Source organism: Salvelinus fontinalis, chromosome 6, assembly GCF_029448725.1.
Source record: "Salvelinus fontinalis isolate EN_2023a chromosome 6, ASM2944872v1, whole genome shotgun sequence".
Lineage (NCBI taxonomy): Eukaryota > Metazoa > Chordata > Actinopteri > Salmoniformes > Salmonidae > Salvelinus > Salvelinus fontinalis.
The window spans coordinates 345,241-366,588 of record NC_074670.1 but is presented as its reverse complement, the minus strand read 5'-3'; the positions used below and the strand labels follow the sequence as shown (position 1 = coordinate 366,588).

The 21,348-nt window shown below is 45.0% G+C and overlaps 1 pseudogene; it reads left to right on the top strand.

Moving 5' to 3' along the window:
- The window catches only part of LOC129856747 (collagen alpha-1(XIV) chain-like), a 194,571-nt pseudogene that overhangs the window by 161,381 nt on the left and 11,842 nt on the right, over positions 1-21,348 (top strand).

Below are 21,348 nucleotides of genomic sequence, written 5' to 3'. Positions count from 1 at the left end.
AGGTCATAAACCTCTCTAACAGTCACAGTGTTTCTACTACAGGGGACTTGGACAAGCTTTCCTAAACAGACTGTGAGTCAGAACAAAAGCACTTTGAAATTTAGTGGGAGAAAAATGACCAGGCAGACTCTTCCTTCCATTACATTTCCAAAGAGGAGTGTCTTTATAATATATTATCTCTGTTACAGGTCCCTGCTTGTACCAAAGGATGTTTATAATATATTATCTCTGTTACAGGTCCCTGCTTGTACCAAAGGATGTTTATAATATATTATCTCTGTTACAGGTCCCTGCTTGTACCAAAGGATGTTTATAATATATTATCTCTGTTACAGGTCCCTGCTTGTACCAAAGGATGTTTATAATATATTATCTCTGTTACAGGTCCCTGCTTGTACCAAAGGATGTTTATAATATATTATCTCTGTTACAGGGCTCTGCTTGTACCAAAGGATGTTTATAATATATTATCTCTGTTACAGGGCTCTGCTGGTACCAAAGGATGTTTATAATATATTATCTCTGTTACAGGGCCCTGCTGGTACCAACGGATGTTTATAATATATTATCTCTGTTACAGGGCCCTGCTGGTACCAACGGATGTTTATAATATATTATCTCTGTTACAGGGCTCTGCTGGTACCAAAATATGTTTATAATATATTATCTCTGTTACAGGGCCCTGCTGGTACCAAAGGATGTTTATAATATATTATCTCTGTTACAGGGCTCTGCTGGTACCAAAGGATGTTTATCATATATTATCTCTGTTACAGGGCTCTGCTGGTACCAAAGGAGACAAGGGTGAACGGGTAAGTTCACTCTCAGACCAATGCTTCGTTTCAGACACAGTTTATATTCAAGTGGAGTGTAGAAATACTTTCGTAGCTTCAAACCTCAAATCAGGCATAATTGCAGTTCATCAGCTCTGGGATTAAGAGGGTCTCTCACAGCCTTGTGTCTCAGATGAAACATCAATCCCAAATGGCACCCTATTCCCTATATAGTGCACTACTTTTGATCAGAGCCCTGTGGGTCTTGGTCATAAGTAGTGCACTATATAGGGACTAGGGTGCAGTTTGGGATGCAGGTGTCTCTTCACAGCTCTCTGCCTTCGTCCCTCAGTTTATAGCTCCACAGTGTGTTTTCTAGGAGTTCATGCAAGTCCTGCTAGAACAGTTAAATCAAACCCCAGCCATCCAGGTACACTGTGTTTATTCAAGCCTTTTAGGAGGATGCTGTGTTCATGTTAAATAGCCTTGGATCAAAACCTCTTTGCTTTGTAAGATTAAAGCTCTGTGTTATTTTCTGGCCAGTCTCTTGGATTGTTGGGAGACTTCAACACAAAAGGCCCCCAGCCTCAGAGTTAAAGGTGGAGTGGAGTTATTAAACGCCCACACACACACAGACTAGTTCATTAAACATGCCCCCTGGGAGTGTGTGTGTGTGTGTGTGTGTGTGTGTGTGTGTGTGTGTGTGTGTGTGTGTGTGTGTGTGTGTGTGTGTGTGTGTGTGTGTGTAGCTGTGTGTGTGTGTGTAGCTGTGTGTGTGTGTGTAGCTGTGTTTGTGTGTGTAGCTGCGTCAATCCAGTGCTTTTTGTTTGTTTTCTAGGGAGACCTGCAGTCTCAAGCTACCGTCAGGGCCTTAGCACGCCAAGTGTGTGAGCAACTGATTCAGAGTGAGTTCTCAACCCAGCTTCTCTCTCTCTTCACCTCACTCTATATCTTTCTCTCCCTCTAGTTATTTTTGTCCATACATACTGTTCTCTACAACAATCTCTCATCCGACTCACACCCAAACCTCTCCCTCCCCTCCTCTCTTCCTCCCTCAGGTCACCTGTCTCGCTACAGCTCCATCCTGAACCAGATCCCCAGCCAGTCAGTGTCTGTGAGGACTGTACCGGGACCTCCAGGAGAGCCCGGTCGCAGGGGTCTGCCAGGGCCACAGGGAGAGGGGGGGCCCACAGGCAGACCAGGGTTCCCTGGGACCAATGGACAGGATGGACGACCGGGGGAGAGAGGTACAGTACAGTGTTTATACATCATTATAAACTGGGTGGATCGATCCCTGAATGCTAATTGGCTGACAGACGTGATATATCAGACCATATACCACGGGTATGATAAAACATGTATTTTTACTGCTCTAACTACGTTGGTAATCAGTTTATAATAGCAATAAGGCACCTCGGGAGTTTGTGATATACAGCCAATATACCACGGCTAAAGGCTGTGTCCAGACACTCCGCGTTGTGTCGTGCATAAGAACAGCCCTTAGCCGTGGTATATTGGCCATATACTACACCTCCTCATGCCTTATTGCTTCATTAGATGCCATTGGATGGCCATAACAAACCAGTATATTATCTGTTCTATATCCACACCTTAAACTCCAGCTTCCCATTCATACTGTAGCCACGCTAACGTGTAGCACAAATCAATGACTTTCTAGTATCTAGTTACTTTCTACTATGTTATATGTTTTATATTAATTCCCTGGCCTGAACTCCCGTGTGGCTCAGTTGGTAGAGAATGGCACTTCCAATGCCAGGGTTGTGGGTTTGATTCCCTGACCTGAACTCCTGTGTGGCTCAGTTGGTAGAGCATGGCACTTCCAACGCCAGGGTTGTGAGTTCGATTCCCACGGGGGACCAGTATGAAAATGTATGGACTCACTACTGTAAGTCACTCAGGATAAGTGTGTCTGGTAAATGACAGAAAAAACATAATCTAAAACATTTTTTTCCCCTAGTTGTCTTTTCATGAGCTATTGTGTCCCTGGTCTGTCACTCACACTGTTGATGGAGTTGATGGAGTCATGGGTTGGATTTATCCTCCCCTCCTGCCCAGACCAACAGAGCCAGAAACATCCTCATAGCTAGAGATATGACTGACCGGTCTGAAACATCCTCATAGCTAGAGATATGACTGACCGGTCTGAAACATCCTCATAGTTAGAGATATGACTGACCGGTCTGAAACGGCATCATAGCTAGAGATATGACTGACCGGTCTGAAACATCCTCATAGTTAGAGATATGACTAACCGGTCTGAAACATCCTCATAGTTAGAGATATGACTGACTGGTCTGAAACATCCTCATAGCTAGAGATATGACTGAACGGTCTGAAACATCCTCATAGCTAGAGATATGACTGACTGGTCTGAAACATCCTCATAGCTAGAGATATGACTGACTGGTCTGAAACATCCTCATAGTTAGAGATATGACTGACCGGTCTGAAACATCCTCATAGTTAGAGATATGACTGACCGGTCTGAAACATCCTCATAGTTAGAGATATGACTGACTGGTCTGAAACATCCTCATAGTTAGAGATATGACTGACCGGTCTGAAACATCCTCATAGTTAGAGATATGACTGACTGGTCTGAAACATCCTCATAGTTAGAGATATGACTGACCGGTCTGAAACATCCTCATAGCTAGAGATATGACTGACTGGTCTGAAACATCCTCATAGCTAGAGATATGACTGACTGGTCTGAAACATCCTCATAGCTAGAGATATGACTGACCGGTCTGAAACATCCTCATAGCTAGAGATATGACTGACTGGTCTGAAACATCCTCATAGCTAGAGATATGACTGACCGGTCTGAAACATCCTCATAGCTAGAGATATGACTGACTGGTCTGAAACATCCTCATAGCTAGAGATATGACTGACCGGTCTGAAACATCCTCATAGCTAGAGATATGACTGGCCGGTCTGAAACATCCTCATAGCTAGAGATATGACTGACCGGTCTGAAACATCCTCATAGCTAGAGATATGACTGGCCGGTCTGAAACATCCTCATAGTTAGAGATATGACTAACCAGTCTGAAACATCCTCATAGTTAGAGATATGACTGAACGGTCTGAAACATCCTCATAGCTAGAGATATGACTAACCAGTCTGAAACATCCTCATAGCTAGAGATATGACTGACCGGTCTGAAACATCCTCATAGCTAGAGATATGACTGACCGGTCTGAAACATCCTCATAGTTAGAGATATGACTGAACGGTCTGAAACATCCTCATAGCTAGAGATATGACTGACCGGTCTGAAACATCCTCATAGTTAGAGATATGACTGACTGGTCTGAAACATCCTCATAGCTAGAGATATGACTGACTGGTCTGAAACGGCATCATAGCTAGAGATATGACTGAACGGTCTGAAACATCCTCATAGCTAGAGATATGACTGACCGGTCTGAAACATCCTCATAGTTAGAGATATGACTGACTGGTCTGAAACATCCTCATAGCTAGAGATACTGATTGGTTGAGTTGATTAGATCATTGAAAGTAGTAGGATGCTCAACATTACATACAGATAAAACTGTCCGGTCTGAAGAATTCAAATCAATGAAACATAGTTACAGATGGTAGTGGCAGAAAGCGTTATCATTCCTCGGGGGGAAATTGGTTTTGCAGAAGAATCATGTCCATAAAATAACAGACATATCGCAAGGAACAAACAGGAATATGACAGAACATTATACACAAACAGCGTGGTGTTAAACAACAAACAGAGTGTCAGCCTGGTGTTAAACAACACTACAGAGTGTCAGCCTGGTGTTAAACAACACCACAAACAGAGTGTCAGCCTGGTGTTAAACAACACTACAGAGTGTCAGCCTGGTGTTTAACAACACTACAGAGTGTCAGCCTGGTGTTAAACAACACTACAGAGTGTCAGCCTGGTGTTAAACAACACTACAAACAGAGTGTCAGCCTGGTGTTAAACAACACTACAGAGTGTCAGCCTGGTGTTAAACAACACTACAGAGTGTCAGCCTGGTGTTTAACAACACTACAGAGTGTCAGCCTGGTGTTAAACAACAAACAGAGTGTCAGCCTGGTGTTAAACAACACCACAAACAGAGTGTCAGCCTGGTGTTTAACAACACTACAGAGTGTCAGCCTGGTGTTAAACAACACTACAGAGTGTCAGCCTGGTGTTAAACAACACCACAAACAGAGTGTCAGCCTGGTGTTAAACAACACTACAGAGTGTCAGCCTGGTGTTAAACAACACTACAGAGTGTCAGCCTGGTGTTAAACAACACTACAGAGTGTCAGCCTGGTGTTAAACAACACTACAGAGTGTCAGCCTGGTGTTAAACAACAAACAGAGTGTCAGCATGGTTTTAAACAACACCACTAACAGAGTGTCAGCCTGGTGTTAAACAGCACCCAAACAGAGTGTCAGCCTGGTGTTAAACAACACCACAAACAGAGTGTCAGCCTGGTGTTAAACAACACCACAAACAGAGTGTCAGCCTGGTGTTAAACAGCACCACAAACAGAGTGTCAGCCTGGTGTTAAACAACACTACAGAGTGTCAGCCTGGTGTTAAACAACACTACAGAGTGTCAGCCTGGTGTTAAACAACACTACAGAGTGTCAGCCTGGTGTTAAACAACACTACAGAGTGTCAGCCTGGTGTTAAACAACACTACAGAGTGTCAGCCTGGTGTTAAACAACAAACAGAGTGTCAGCATGGTTTTAAACAACACCACAAACAGAGTGTCAGCCTGGTGTTAAACAACACTACAGAGTGTCAGCCTGGTGTTAAACAACACTACAGAGTGTCAGCCTGGTGTTAAACAACACTACAGAGTGTCAGCCTGGTGTTAAACAACACTACAGAGTGTCAGCCTGGTGTTAAACAACACTACAGAGTGTCAGCCTGGTGTTAAACAACACTACAGAGTGTCAGCCTGGTGTTAAACAACACTACAGAGTGTCAGCCTGGTGTTAAACAACACTACAGAGTGTCAGCCTGGTGTTAAACAACACTACAAACAGAGTGTCAGCCTGGTGTTAAACAACACTACAAACAGAGTGTCAGCCTGGTGTTAAACAACACTACAAACAGAGTGTCAGCCTGGTGTTAAACAACACTACAGAGAGTCAGCCTGGTGTTAAACAACACTACAGAGTGTCAGCCTGGCGTTAAATAACACTACAGAATGTCAGCCTGGTTTTAAACAACACCACAAACAGAGTGTCAGCCTAGTGTTAAACAACACTACAGAGTGTCAGCCTGGTGTTAAACAACCCCACAGAGTGTCAGCCTGGTGTTAAACAACACTACAGAGTGCCAGTCTGGTGTTAAACAACACCACAAACAGAGTGCCAGTCTGGTGTTAAACAACACCACAAACAGAGTGTCAGCCTGGTGTTAAACAACACTACAGAGTGTCAGCCTGGTGTTAAACAACACTACAGAGTGTCAGCCTGGTGTTAAACAACACTACAGAGTGTCAGCCTGGTGTTAAACAACACTACAGAGTGTCAGCCTGGTGTTAAACAACACTACAGAGTGTCAGCCTGGTGTTAAACAACACTACAGAGTGTCAGCCTGGTGTTAAACAACACTACAGAGTGTCAGCCTGGTGTTAAACAACACTACAGAGTGTCAGCCTGGTGTTAAACAACAAACAGAGTGTCAGCATGGTTTTAAACAACACCACAAACAGAGTGTCAGCCTGGTGTTAAACAACACTACAGAGTGTCAGCCTGGTGTTAAACAACACTACAGAGTGTCAGCCTGGTGTTAAACAACACTACAGAGTGTCAGCCTGGTGTTAAACAACACTACAGAGTGTCAGCCTGGTGTTAAACAACACTACAGAGTGTCAGCCTGGTGTTAAACAACACTACAGAGTGTCAGCCTGGTGTTAAACAACACTACAGAGTGTCAGCCTGGTGTTAAACAACAATACAGAGTGTCAGCCTGGTGTTAAACAACACTACAAACAGAGTGTCAGCCTGGTGTTAAACAACACTACAGAGTGTCAGCCTGGTGTTAAACAACACTACAGAGAGTCAGCCTGGTGTTAAACAACACTACAGAGTGTCAGCCTGGCGTTAAATAACACTACAGAATGTCAGCCTGGTTTTAAACAACACCACAAACAGAGTGTCAGCCTAGTGTTAAACAACACTACAGAGTGTCAGCCTGGTGTTAAACAACACCACAGAGTGTCAGCCTGGTGTTAAACAACACTACAGAGTGCCAGTCTGGTGTTAAACAACACCACAAACAGAGTGCCAGTCTGGTGTTAAACAACACCACAAACAGAGTGTCAGCCTGGTGTTAAACAACACTACAGAGTGTCAGCCTGGTGTTAAACAACACTACAGAGTGTCAGCCTGGTGTTAAACAACACCACAAACAGAGTGTCAGCCTGGTGTTAAACAACACTACAGAGTGTCAGCCTGGTGTTAAACAACACTACAGAGTGTCAGCCTGGTGTTAAACAACACTACAGAGTGTCAGCCTGGTGTTAAACAACACTACAGAGTGTCAGCCTGGTGTTAAACAACACTACAGAGTGTCAGCCTGGTGTTAAACAACACTACAGAGTGTCAGCCTGGTGTTAAACAACACTACAGAGTGTCAGCCTGGTGTTAAACAACACTACAAACAGAGTGTCAGCCTGGTGTTAAACAACACTACAAACAGAGTGTCAGCCTGGTGTTAAACAACACCACTAACAGAGTGTCAGCCTGGTGTTAAACAACACCACTAACAGAGTGTCAGCCTGGTGTTAAACAGCACTACAAACAGCCAGGTGTTAAACAGCACCACAAACAGAGTGTCAGCCTGGTGTTAAACAACACTACAGAGTGTCAGCCTAGTGTTAAACAACACTACAGAGTGTCAGCCTGGTGTTTAACAACACTACAGAGTGTCAGCCTGGTGTTTAACAACACTACAGAGTGTCAGCCTGGTGTTAAACAACACTACAGAGTGTCAGCCTGGTGTTAAACAACACCACAAACAGAGTGTCAGCCTGGTGTTTAATAACACTACAGAGTGTCAGCCTGGTGTTTAACAACACTACAGAGTGTCAGCCTGGTGTTTAACAACACTACAGAGTGTCAGCCTGGTGTTAAACAACACCACAAACAGAGTGTCATTCTGGTGTTTAACAACACTACAGAGTGTCAGCCTGGTGTTAAACAACACTACAGAGTGTCAGCCTGGTGTTAAACAACACTACAGAGTGTCAGCCTGGTGTTAAACAACACTACAGAGTGTCAGCCTGGTGTTAAACAACACCACAAACAGAGTGTCAGCCTGGTGTTTAACAACACTACAAACAGAGTGTCAGCCTGGTGTTAAACAACACTACAGAGTGTCAGCCTGGTGTTAAACAACACTACAGAGTGTCAGCCTGGTGTTAAACAACACTACAGAGTGTCAGCCTGGTGTTAAACAACAAACAGAGTGTCAGCATGGTTTTAAACAACACCACAAACAGAGTGTCAGCCTGGTGTTAAACAACACTACAGAGTGTCAGCTTGGTGTTAAACAACACTACAGAGTGTCAGCCTGGTGTTAAACAACACTACAGAGTGTCAGCCTGGTGTTAAACAACACTACAGAGTGTCAGCCTGGTGTTAAACAACACTACAGAGTGTCAGCCTGGTGTTAAACAAAACTACAAACAGAGTGTCAGCCTGGTGTTAAACAACACTACAGAGTGTCAGCCTGGTGTTAAACAACACTACAGAGTGTCAGCCTGGTGTTAAACAACACTACAGAGTGTCAGCCTGGTGTTAAACAACACTACAGAGTGTCTTCCTGGTGTTAAACAACACCACAAACAGAGTGTCAGCCTGGTGTTAAACAACACTACAGAGTGTCAGCCTGGTGTTAAACAACACCACAAACAGAGTGTCAGCCTGGTGTTAAACAACACCACAGAGTGTCAGCCTGGTGTTAAACAACACTACAGAGTGCCAGCCTGGTGTTAAACAACACCACAAACAGAGTGTCAGCCTGGTGTTAAACAACACTACAGAGTGTCAGCCTGGTGTTAAACAACACCACAAACAGAGTGTCAGCCTGGTGTTAAACAACACTACAGAGTGTCAGCCTGGTGTTAAACAACACTACAGAGTGTCAGCCTGGTGTTAAACAACATTACAGAGTGTCAGCCTGGTGTTAAACAACACCACAAACAGAGTGTCAGCCTGGTGTTAAATAACAACACTACAGAGTGTCAGCCTGGTGTTAAACAACACCACAAACAGAGTGTCAGCCTGGTGTTAAACAACATTACAGAGTGTCAGCCTGGTGTTAAACAACACCACAAACAGAGTGTAAGCCTGGTGTTTAGCAACACCACTACAGAGTGTCAGCCTGGTGTTAAATAACAACACTACAGAGTGTCAGCCTGGTGTTAAACAACAAACAGAGTGTCAGCCTGGTGTTAAACAACACTACAAACAGAGTGTCAGCCTGGTGTTAAACAACAAACAGAGTGTCAGCCTGGTGTTAAACACCACTACAGAGTGACAGCCTGGTGTTAAACAGCACTACAAACAGAGTGTCAGCCTGGTGTTAAACAGCACCACAAACAGAGTGTCAGCCTGGTGTTAAACAACACTACAGAGTGTCAGCCTGGTGTTAAACAACACTACAGAGTGTCAGCCTGGTGTTTAACAACACTACAGAGTGTCAGCCTGGTGTTAAACAACACTACAGAGTGTCAGCCTGGTGTTAAACAAAACTACAAACAGAGTGTCAGCCTGGTGTTAAACAACAAACAGAGTGTCAGCCTGGTGTTAAACAACAGAGTGTCAGCCTGGTGTTAAACAACACTACAGAGTGTCAGCCAGGTGTTAAACAACACTACAGAGTGTCAGCCTGGTGTTAAACAACACTACAGAGTGTCATCCTGGTGTTAAACAACACTACAAACAGAGTGTCAGCCTGGTGTTAAACAACACTACAGAGTGTCAGCCTGTTGTTAAACAACACCACAGAGTGTCAGCCTGGTGTTAAACAACACTACAGAGTGTCAGCCTGGTGTTAAACAACACCACAAACAGAGTGTCAGCCTGGTGTTTAACAACACCACAGAGTGTCAGCCTGGTGTTAAACAACACTACAGAGTGCCAGCCTGGTGTTAAACAACACCACAAACAGAGTGTCAGCCTGGTGTTAAACAACACTACAGAGTGTCAGCCTGGTGTTAAACAACACCACAAACAGAGTGTCAGCCTGGTGTTAAACAACACTACAGAGTGTCAGCCTGGTGTTAAACAACACTACAGAGTGTCAGCCTGGTGTTAAACAACACTACAGAGTGTCAGCCTGGTGTTAAACAACATTACAGAGTGTCAGCCTGGTGTTAAACAAAACCACAAACAGAGTGTCAGCCTGGTGTTAAACAACACTACAGAGTGTCAGCCTGGTGTTAAACAACAAACAGAGTGTCAGCCTGGTGTTAAACAACAGAGTGTCAGCCTGGTGTTAAACAACACTACAGAGTGTCAGCCTGGTGTTAAACAACACTACAGAGTGTCAGCCTGGTGTTAAACAACACTACAAACAGAGTGTCAGCCTGGTGTTTAACAACACCACAAACAGAGTGTCAGCCTGGTGTTAAACAACACTACAGAGTGTCAGCCTGGTGTTAAACAACACTGCAGAGTGTCAGCCTGGTGTTAAACAACACTACAGAGTGTCGGCCTGGTGTTAAACAACACTACAGAGTGTCAGCCTGGTGTTAAGCAACATTACAGAGTGTCAGCCTGGTGTTAAACAACACTACAAACAGAGTGTCAGCCTGGTGTTAAACAACACTACAGAGTGTCAGCCTGGTGTTAAACAACACCACAAACAGAGTGTCAGCCTGGTGTTAAACAACAACACTACAGAGTGTCAGCCTGGTGTTAAATAACAACACTACAGAGTGTCAGCCTGGTGTTAAATAACAACACTACAGAGTGTCAGCCTGGTGTTAAATAACAACACAAACAGAGTGTCAGCCTGGTGTTTAACAACACCACTACAGAGTGTCAGCCTGGTGTTAAATAACAACACTACAGAGTGTCAGCCTGGTGTTAAACAACAAACAGAGTGTCAGCCTGGTGTTAAACAACACTACAAACAGAGTGTCAGCCTGGTGTTAAATAACAACACTACAGAGTGTCAGCCTGGTGTTAAACAACAAACAGAGTGTCAGCCTGGTGTTAAACAACACTACAAACAGAGTGTCAGCCTGGTGTTAAACAACAAACAGAGTGTCAGCCTGGTGTTAAACACCACCACAAACCACCACTCCTCTGACTCAGCTTGGCAGGACTTGCTAGAGCAGGAGCTTGGCTCCGTTCAGCTTGGCAGGGGATGGTACAGCAGGGAAACCAAGGCATACTAATGGACTAGGTTGGGCACAGCCATCAGAGGAAAGAGTACTGGCTTATTGAGCAGTTAATGCAATGATTGGCAGGGCGTAGTAGAGGAGGACAGTCTGACTAGATGAAGACCAGACATAGTAGAGGACAGTCTGACTAGATGAAGACCAGACATAGTAGAGGACAGTCTGACTAGATGAAGACCAGGCATAGTAGAGGACAGTCTGACTAGATGAAGACCAGACATAGTAGAGGACAGTCTGACTAGATGAAGACCAGACATAGTAGAGGACAGTCTGACTAGATGAAGACCAGACATAGTAGAGGAGGATAGTCTGACTAGATGAAGACCAGACATAGTAGAGGAGGACAGTCTGACTAGATGAAGACCAGGCATAGTAGAGGAGGACAGTCTGACTAGATGAAGACCAGACATAGTAGAGGAGGACAGTCTGACTAGATGAAGACCAGGCATAGTAGAGGACAGTCTGACTAGATGAAGACCAGGCATAGTAGAGGAGGACAGTCTGACTAGATGAAGACCAGGCATAGTAGAGGAGGACAGTCTGACTAGATGAAGACCAGACATAGTAGAGGACAGTCTGACTAGATGAAGACCAGACATAGTAGAGGACAGTCTGACTAGATGAAGACTAGGCATGGTAGAGGATAGTCTGACTAGATGAAGACCAGACATAGTACATTTACATTACATTTAAGTCATTTAGCAGACGCTCTTATCCAGAGCGACTTACAAATTGGTGCATTCACCTTATGACATCCAGTGGAACAGCCACTTTACAATAGTGCATCTAAATCTTTTAGGGGGGGGGGGGGCGCAGAAGGATTGCTTTATCCTATCCTAGGTATTCCTTGAATAGGTGGGGTTTCAGGTGTCTCCGGAAGGTGGTGATTGACTCCGCTGTCCTGGCGTCGTGAGGGAGTTTGTTCCACCATTGGGGTGCCAGAGCAGCGAACAGTTTTGACTGGGCTGAGCGGGAACTGTACTTCCTCAGTGGTAGGGAGGCGAGCAGGCCAGAGGTGGATGAACGCAGTGCCCTTGTTTGGGTGTAGGGCCTGATCAGAGCCTGAAGGTACTGAGGTGCCGTTCCCCTCACAGCTCCGTAGGCAAGCACCATGGTCTTGTAGCGGATGCGAGCTTCAACTGGCAGCCAGTGGAGAGAGCGGAGGAGCGGGGTGACGTGAGAGAACTTGGGAAGGTTGAACACCAGACGGGCTGCGGCGTTCTGGATGAGTTGTAGGGGTTTAATGGCACAGGCAGGGAGCCCAGCCAACAGCGAGTTCCAGTAATCCAGACGGGAGATGACAAGTGCCTGGATTAGGACCTGCGCCGCTTCCTGTGTGAGGCAGGGTCGTACTCTGCGGATGTTGTAGAGCATGAACCTACAGGAACGGGCCACCGCCTTGATGTTAGTTGAGAACGACAGGGTGTTGTCCAGGATCACGCCAAGGTTCTTAGCGCTCTGGGAGGAGGACACAATGGAGTTGTCAACCGTGATGGCGAGATCATGGAACGGGCAGTCCTTCCCCGGGAGGAAGAGCAGCTCCGTCTTGCCGAGGTTCAGCTTGAGGTGGTGATCCGTCATCCACACTGATATGTCTGCCAGACATGCAGAGATGCGATTCGCCACCTGGTCATCAGAAGGGGGAAAGGAGAAGATTAATTGTGTGTCGTCTGCATAGCAATGATAGGAGAGACCATGTGAGGTTATGACAGAGCCAAGTGACTTGGTGTATAGCGAGAATAGGAGAGGGCCTAGAACAGAGCCCTGGGGGACACCAGTGGTGAGAGCGCGTGGTGAGGAGACAGATTCTCGCCACGCCACCTGGTAGGAGCGACCTGTCAGGTAGGACGCAATCCAAGCGTGGGCCGCGCCGGAGATGCCCAACTCGGAGAGGGTGGAGAGTAGGATCTGATGGTTCACAGTATCGAAGGCAGCCGATAGGTCTAGAAGGATGAGAGCAGAGGAGAGAGAGTTAGCTTTAGCAGTGCGGAGCGCCTCCGTGATACAGAGACGAGCAGTCTCAGTTGAGTGACTAGTCTTGAAACCTGACTGATTTGGATCAAGAAGGTCATTCTGAGAGAGATAGCAGGAGAGCTGGCCAAGGACGGCACGTTCAAGAGTTTTGGAGAGAAAAGAAAGAAGGGATAATGGTCTGTAGTTGTTGACATCGGAGGGATCGAGTGTAGGTTTTTTCAGAAGGGGTGCAACTCTCGCTCTCTTGAAGACGGAAGGGACGTAGCCAGCGGTCAAGGATGAGTTGATGAGCGAGGTGAGGTAAGGGAGAAGGTCTCCGGAAATGGTCTGGAGAAGAGAGGAGGGGATAGGGTCAAGCGGGCAGGTTGTTGGGCGGCCGGCCGTCACAAGACGCGAGATTTCATCTGGAGAGAGAGGGGAGAAAGAGGTCAGAGCACAGGGTAGGGCAGTGTGAGCAGAACCAGCGGTGGCGTTTGACTTAGCAAACGAGGATCGGATGTCGTCGACCTTCTTTTCGAAATGGTTGACGAAGTCGTCTGCAGAGAGGGAGGAGGGGGGGGGGGGGGGGAGGAGGATTCAGGAGGGAGGAGAAGGTGGCAAAGAGCTTCCTAGGGTTAGAGGCAGATGCTTGGAATTTAGAGTGGTAGAAAGTGGCTTTAGCAGCAGAGACAGAAGAGGAAAATGTAGAGAGGAGGGAGTGAAAGGATGCCAGGTCCGCAGGGAGGCGAGTTTTCCTCCATTTCCGCTCGGCTGCCCGGAGCCCTGTTCTGTGAGCTCGCAATGAGTCGTCGAGCCACGGAGCGGGAGGGGAGGACCGAGCCGGCCTGGAGGATAGGGGACATAGAGAGTCAAAGGATGCAGAAAGGGAGGAGAGGAGGGTTGAGGAGGCAGAATCAGGAGATAGGTTGGAGAAGGTTTGGGCAGAGGGAAGAGATGATAGGATGGAAGAGGAGAGAGTAGCGGGGGAGAGAGAGCGAAGGTTGGGACGGCGCGATACCATCCGAGTAGGGGCAGTGTGGGAAGTGTTGGATGAGAGCGAGAGGGAAAAGGATACAAGGTAGTGGTCGGAGACTTGGAGGGGAGTTGCAATGAGGTTAGTGGAAGAACAGCATCTAGTAAAGATGAGGTCAAGCGTATTGCCTGCCTTGTGAGTAGGGGGGGAAGGTGAGAGGGTGAGGTCAAAAGAGGAGAGGAGTGGAAAGAAGGAGGCAGAGAGGAATGAGTCAAAGGTAGACGTGGGGAGGTTAAAGTCACCCAGAACTGTGAGAGGTGAGCCGTCCTCAGGAAAGGAGCTTATCAAGGCATCAAGCTCATTGATGAACTCTCCGAGGGAACCTGGAGGGCGATAAATGATAAGGATGTTAAGCTTGAAAGGGCTGGTAACTGTGACAGCATGGAATTCAAAGGAGGCGATAGACAGATGGGTAAGGGGAGAAAGAGAGAATGACCACTTGGGAGAGATGAGGATCCCGGTGCCACCACCCCGCTGACCAGAAGCTCTCGGGGTGTGCGAGAACACGTGGGCAGACGAAGAGAGAGCAGTAGGAGTAGCAGTGTTATCTGTGGTGAGCCATGTTTCCGTCAGTGCCAAGAAGTCGAGGGACTGGAGGGACGCATAGGCTGAGATGAGCTCTGCCTTGTTGGCCGCAGATCGGCAGTTCCAGAGGCTACCGGAGACCTGGAACTCCACGTGGGTCGTGCGGGCTGGGACCACCAGGTTAGGGTGGCCGCGGCCACGCGGTGTGAAGCGTTTGTATGGTCGTGCAGAGAGGAGAGAACAGGGATAGACAGACACATAGTTGACAGGCTACAGAAGAGGCTACGCTAATGCAAAGGAGATTAGAATGACAAGTGGACTACACGTCTCGAATGTTCAGAAAGTTAAGCTTACGTTGCAAAAAAATAAATTAAAAGATCTTATTGACTAAAAATGATATAGTACTGCTGGCTGGTGAAGTAGGCTGGCTAGCAGTGGCTGTGTTGTTGAAAGTGAAGCTGGCTAGGTAACCTCGACAATTTCTCTAAATTTCTCTAAACTACACAATTATCTTGGATACAAGGACAGCAAAGACAACTAGCTAACACTGCGCTAATCAAGTCGTTCCGTTGTAATGTAAGTTTCTACAGTGCTGCTATTCGGTAGAAGTTGGCTAGCTAGCAGTGTTAGCTAGCAGTGTTGGCTAGGTAGGAGGACGGCAGCGCGGCAGGCGAAAATAGCTGGCTAGCTAACCGATAATTACTCAAAGCTACACAATTATCTTAGATACAAAGATAGCAAAGACAACTATGTAGCTAGCTAACACTACACTAATCAAGTCGTTCCGTTGTAATGTAATCGTTTCTACAGTGCTGCTAATCGGTGGCTAGTTGGCTAGCTAGCAGGGTTGACTACGTTACGTTACGTTACGTTAGGACGAGAATACCTGGCTAGCGAACCTCAGCGAACCTCAATAACTACACAATTATCTTTGATACAAAGACGGCTATGTAGCCAGCTAAGTAGCTAGCTAAGATCAAACAATCAAAGATAGCAAAGACAACTGTGTAGCCAGCTAACACTACACTAATCAAGTCGTTCCGTTGTAATGCACTCGTTTCTACAATGCTGCTATTCGGTGGCTAGCTAGCAATGTTGGCTACGTTGCGTTACGTTAGGACGAAAATAGCTGGCTAGCGAACCTCAATAACTACACAATTATGTTTGATACAAAGACGGCTATGTAGCTAGCTAAGATCAAACAAATCAAACCGTTGTACTGTAATGAAAATGAAAATGAAAATGAAATGGTAATACTACCTGTGGAGCGAAGCGGAATGTGACTACTCCTTGAACTTAAGTTGTTGTGATAGAGGAGGACAGTCTGACTAGATGAAGACCAGACATAGTAGAGGAGGACAGTCTGACTAGATGAAAACCAGACATAGTAGAGGACAGTCTGACTAGATGAAGACCAGGCGTAGTAGAGGACAGTCTGACTAGATGAAGACCAGGCATAGTAGAGGAGGACAGTCTGACTAGATGAAGACCAGACATAGTAGAGGATAGTCTGACTAAATGAAGACCAGGCATAGTAGAGGACAGTCTGACTAGATGAAGACCAGACATAGTAGAGGATAGTCTGACTAAATGAAGACCAGGCATAGTAGAGGACAGTCTGACTAGATGAAGACCAGACATAGTAGAGGACAGTCTGACTAGATGAAAACCAGGCGTAGTAGAGGAGAACACTCTGACTAGATGAAGACCAGACATAGTAGAGGACAGTCTGACTAGATGAAGACCAGACATAGTAGAGGACAGTCTGACTAGATGAAGACCAGACATAGTAGAGGAGGACAGTCTGACTAGATGAAGACCAGACATAGTAGAGGAGTACGGTCTGACTAGATGAAGAACAGGCGTAGTAGAGGAGGACAGTCTGACTAGATGAAGACCAGGCATAGTAGAGGAGGACGGTCTGACTAGATGAAGAACAGGCGTAGTAGAGGAGGACAGTCTGACTAGATGAAGACCAGGCATAGTAGAGGAGGACGGTCTGACTAGATGAAGAACAGGCGTAGTAGAGGAGGACAGTCTGACTAGATGAAGAACAGTGTAATGGGTATCAGAGAGGAACTAGGAGAATGTGAGAAGTTACATGAGGACATGGTGACTTTCTGTTAAGGTCAAGGTCAAATGTAATTTGTGTGTCGTCTGTCCTCAGGTATCCCAGGAGAGAAGGGGGAGAGGGGGAGTCAAGGTGTGGGGACACAGGGCCCCAGAGGTCCCCCAGGGCCACCAGGTAAGGACCCCTACATCCTCTCATCACTCCTCTCTTCTCCTCCAATCACACTCCTCCCTCTCATCCTTCCATTTTACAGAATCACAATCAGAGTGTGTACAGTTAATACTAATCCACATGCAGTATGTAGAGACAGTTTATACTAATCCACATGCAGTATGTAGAGACAGTTTATACTAATCCACATGTAGTAAATAGAGACAGTTTATACTAATCCACATGCAGTATGTAGAGACAGTTTATACTAATCCACATGCAGTATGTAGAGACAGTTTATACTAATCCACATGTAGTAAATAGAGACAGTTTATACTAATCCACATGCAGTATGTAGAGACAGTTTATACTAATCCACATGCAGTATGTAGAGACAGTTTATACTAATCCACATGTAGTAAATAGAGACAGTTTATACTAATCCACATGCAGTATGTAGAGACAGTTCATACTAATCCACATGTAGTAAATAGAGACAGTTTATACTAATCCACATGCAGTATGTAGAGACAGTTTATACTAATCCACATGCAGTATGTAGAGACAGTTTATACTAATCCACATGCAGTATGTAGAGACAGTTTATACTAATCCACATGCAGTATGTAGAGACAGTTTATACTAATCCACATGCAGTATGTAGAGACAGTTTATACTAATCCACATGCAGTATGTAGAGACAGTTTATACTAATCCACATGCAGTATGTAGAGACAGTTTATACTAATCCACATGCAGTATGTAGAGACAGTTTATACTCATCCACATGCAGTATGTAGAGACAGTTTATACTCATCCACATGCAGTATGTAGAGACAGTTTATACTAATCCACATGCAGTATGTAGAGACAGTTTATGCTAATCCACATGCAGTATGTAGAGACAGTTTATACTAATCCACATGCAGTATGTAGAGACAGTTTATACTAATCCACATGCAGTATGTAGAGACAGTTTATACTAATCCACATGCCGTATGTAGAGACAGTTTATACTAATCCACATGCAGTATGTAGAGACAGTTTATACTAATCCACATGCAGTATGTAGAGACAGTTTATACTAATCCACATGCAGTATGTAGAGACAGTTTATACTAATCCACATGCAGTATGTAGAGACAGTTTATACTAATCCACATGCAGTATGTAGAGACAGTTTATACTAATCCACATGTAGTATGTAGAGACAGTTTATACTAATCCACATGCAGTATGTAGAGACAGTTTATACTAATCCACATGCCGTATGTAGAGACAGTTTATACTAATCCACATGCAGTATGTAGAGACAGTGTATACTAATCCACATGCAGTATGTAGAGACAGTTTATACTAATCCACATGTAGTATGTAGAGACAGTGTATACTAATCCACATGCATTATGTAGAGACAGTGTATACTAATCCACATGCAGTATGTAGAGACAGTTTATACTAATCCACATGCAGTATGTAGAGACAGTTTATACTAATCCACATGCAGTATGTAGAGACAGTTTATACTCATCCACATGCAGTATGTAGAGACAGTTTATACTAATCCACATGTAGTAAATAGAGACAGTTTATACTAATCCACATGCAGTATGTAGAGACAGTTTATACTAATCCACATGCAGTATGTAGAGACAGTTTATACTAATCCACATGCAGTATGTAGAGACAGTTTATACTAATCCACATGCAGTATGTAGAGACAGTTTATACTCATCCACATGCAGTATGTAGAGACAGTTTATACTAATCCACATGTAGTAAATAGAGACAGTTTATACTAATCCACATGCAGTATGTAGAGACAGTTTATACTAATCCACATGCAGTATGTAGAGACAGTTTATACTAATCCACATGCCGTATGTAGAGACAGTTTATACTAATCCACATGCCGTATGTAGAGACAGTTTATACTAATCCACATGCAGTATGTAGAGACAGTTTATACTAATCCACATGCAGTATGTAGAGACAGTTTATACTAATCCACATGCAGTATGTAGAGACAGTTTATACTAATCCACATGCAGTATGTAGAGACAGTTTATACTAATCCACATGCAGTATGTAGAGACAGTTTATACTAATCCACATGCAGTATGTAGAGACAGTTTATACTAATCCACATGCAGTATGTAGAGACAGTTTATACTAATCCACATGCAGTATGTAGAGACAGTTTATACTAATCCACATGCAGTATGTAGAGACAGTTTATACTAATCCACATGCAGTATGTAGAGACAGTTTATACTAATCCACATGCAGTATGTAGAGACAGTTTATACTAATCCACATGCAGTATGTAGAGACAGTTTATACTAATCCACATGCAGTATGTAGAGACAGTTTATACTAATCCACATGCAGTATGTAGAGACAGTTTATACTAATCCACATGCAGTATGTAGAGACAGTTTATACTAATCCACATGCAGTATGTAGAGACAGTTTATACTAATCCACATGCAGTATGTAGAGACAGTTTATACTAATCCACATGCAGTATGTAGAGACAGTTTGTACTAATCCACATGCAGTATGTAGAGACAGTTTATACTTCTCCTTGTCATCCTCCCTTCACCCCCCTCACCTTCCATCTTACTTCTCCTTGTCATCCTCCCTTCACCCCCCCATTCATCTTCCCTCCACAATCCTCCCTCAAGCATTTAGAAATCCCAGATAATACATGTGTAGATGTGCATCCCGTTTCACTTCCACCGTTATACAGACAATCCACCACTATAATGAGAGGTGTTTCTAGGACAGGTTGGCTTTCATGGGACACTAACGGCTGACACACTTTAATAAAAACATGTCAATCAAAGGCCACACTATGTTGTTGATTGAGAACTCTTGTGTATTCAGACTACACTGGGACTGCAGTGGAATTCCTCATACTAGGGGTTTTCTGTAAAGAAAACAACATTGGAAACTTTTAATAACATCAGAAAAATCCTCATGTGTTTTGGATTTAAAGTTGATCTGTCTTGGATTGCTGTCTATAATGTCAAACAGATGTTTGGACAATATTTTGGGGGGAGAAACAAACCCTTTTTGTATTGATTCTTCTTTGTACACTACAATTTATTTAAACAGAAAATCAATACAGTACAATGCATCTGATTGTTGTTTAATCGATACTCAACTCTGACAAAGTTCTCTGAAATTGTATTAATGACAAAACAACATTTCTGAAAGTTGACGATGAAACATCAGGAGACTGTGGGTCCTGGCAGAGGTTTTACTACATTAATGGAAATCACAGAGGATATTTTTAGATCCAACAGCAGAATTCTGTAAATGAGGATTCCGCTCATATCTCACTGAGCACCACAACGCCTCAGATTATTGTCATGTCAGCAAACATAGGAATGTGTGTTCATGGCTGGAACTGGGGCTGGGACTGGACTGCTGTAGTCAAACAGGGCTGGGACTGGACTGCTGTAGTCAAACAGGGCTGGGACTGGACTGCTGTAGTCAAACCGGGCTGGGACTGGACTGCTGTAGTCAAACAGGGCTGGGACTGGACTGCTGTAGTCAAACCGGGCTGGGACTGGACTGCTGTAGTCAAACAGGGCTGGGACTGGACTGCTGTAGTCAAACTGGGCTGGGACTGGACTGCTGTAGTCAAACTGGACTGGGACTGGACTGCTGTAGTCAAACTGGACTGCTGTAGTAAAACTGGGCTGGGACTGGACTGCTGTAGTCAAACTGGACTGCTGTAGTAAAACTGGACTGCTGTAGTCAAACTGGACTGCTGTAGTAAAACTGGACTGGGACTGGACTGCTGTAGTTAAACTGGACTGCTGTAGTCAAACTGGACTGCTGTAGTCAAACTGGGGTGCTGTAGTTAAACTGGGGTGCTGTAGTTAAACTGGGCTGCTGTAGTCAAACTGGGCTGCTGTAGTCAAACTGGACTGCTGTAGTCAAACTGGGCTGCTGTAGTTAAACTGGACTGCTGTAGTTAAACTGGGCTGCTGTAGTCAAACTGGACTGCTGTAGTTAAACTGGGCTGCTGTAGTCAAACTGGGCTGGGACTGGACTGCTGTAGTCAAACTGGGCTGGGACTGGACTGCTGTAGTCAAACCGGGCTGGGACTGGACTGCTGTAGTCAAACCGGGCTGGGACTGGACTGCTGTAGTCAAACAGGGCTGGTACTGGACTGCTGTAGTCAAACTGGACTGCTGTAGTCAAACTGGACTGCTGTAGTTAAACTGGACTGCTGTAGTCAAACCGGGCTGGTACTGGACTGCTGTAGTCAAACTGGACTGCTGTAGTCAAACTGGACTGCTGTAGTCAAACTGGGCTGCTGTAGTCAAACCGGGCTGGTACTGGACTGCTGTAGTCAAACCGGGCTGGTACTGGACTGCTGTAGTCAAACCGGGCT